Below are 1,594 nucleotides of genomic sequence, written 5' to 3'. Positions count from 1 at the left end.
TTATAAAAAGAAAATAATAAAAAATTTCTTTTCTTTTTCCTTCTTTTTCCTTGTTTTGTTTTTTTTTTTTTATTATTAAAAATAAATTTATGGTTTTAATTTAAAAAAAAAAAATAAAATCAATAAACGCCTGCAATAAAATGATTAGCCTTAACTGCAATACAAAACACTCTTTTGTTTAATTATTATTCTATGACGTCATTTAAATAATGTTTATTGTAATGTTTTCATATCGTAGTTTAGTACGTAATAATTATTACGTTATTAACGAATAAAATTTTTTTATTTTTGTATAATTGTTTAAAATGAGGAGAAATTATTATTATTATTATTATTATTATTATTACTCGACCGAATGAAAACAATTACGCGGCATTTTTCAACCCCATTGTAAAAAAAAAAAAAAAAAAATTTACCAGAAGGGAGATTTTAATTGTTTTATTTTTATTTATTTTATTATATTTTTATTGATAATAATAATAATAATAATAATTATGTAATGAAATGAAATATTATAAAATTACAATCTTAAGGTATATTCGATGTTTTAAGTGATTTTTAAAAAAATTTTTTTTTTTTTTTTCAAACGCATGGAAAAAAAAGAAGGAAATTTTTTTCTTTTTTCCTCTTTCCTCTTTCCTTTCTTTTTTTTTTTTACATATATATTTATTTTCTTTTACCCTGGCACCCCCTTAATCTTCTCTCCTTACACATGCTCAGAGTAAGAAAACCTCCCACACATGAATTTTCTTTTTATGTTTATGCCATCTTTTTTCCAAATTTTCTTCCCATTCGCCGATTTTGACGCCCATGATCATCGAGACATCACATTCACGCCCTACTTTAAATTTTTTCTTTTTTTTAACGACATACGTGTCACACGTACGTTTTCCACGTTGAATAAATCAAAAAATAAAGGGGGGAGGGAGGAAGGGGGGGAAGGAAAACGTAAAAAAAAAAAAAAAATTACAATTTCAATTAAAAAAAGGAGGAACAAATGAACTCTCGGATTAAATGTTTTTATTTATTTATTTATTTGTAGTCTTAAAGGTGTTTTTCATTAAATTCTGTTTGCGATTGGCCCTGGCTGATGTGTCTGCTAAAAGGCGAGAATATTGATTCTCTGCAAAGATCCCCATGGACACGTACACGACTCCCATCGAAATTTTTTTTTCTTTTTTTTTTTTTTTTCTTTCGAAACAATTTTAATATTTAGCTTAGGAAAATACTTTTGAATTCGATGAGAATGCCGATAAAAAGCGTGGCAATGCATATTAAATTAGCTTCTTCCACATCAGTTTGAATTCTCTTAATATATATAAAAAAAAGGAAGAAGAAGAAAAAAGAATAAGAAAAAAAGAATAAGAAGAAGAAAAAAAAATTTTTTTTTCGCGCAATCCACGGCATTGGTAAAAGGAAAGTTAAATACATATTTTTATTGATTCTTTATGTTATTCTGGGTGTGGCTGCGTGGCATCATTCAGCCTTTTTATTTTTACATTTGCATCTTGGTAATTTTTTTTTTTTTTTTAACAATCAATAAAGCTATTGTTTTCTTTTTCTTTTCCTCCTCCTCCTTCTCCTCCTCCTTCCT

Source organism: Pediculus humanus, genomic scaffold, assembly GCF_000006295.1.
Source record: "Pediculus humanus corporis 1103172107666 genomic scaffold, whole genome shotgun sequence".
NCBI lineage: Eukaryota > Metazoa > Arthropoda > Insecta > Psocodea > Pediculidae > Pediculus > Pediculus humanus.
Note: the sequence above shows the minus strand (reverse complement) of the source record.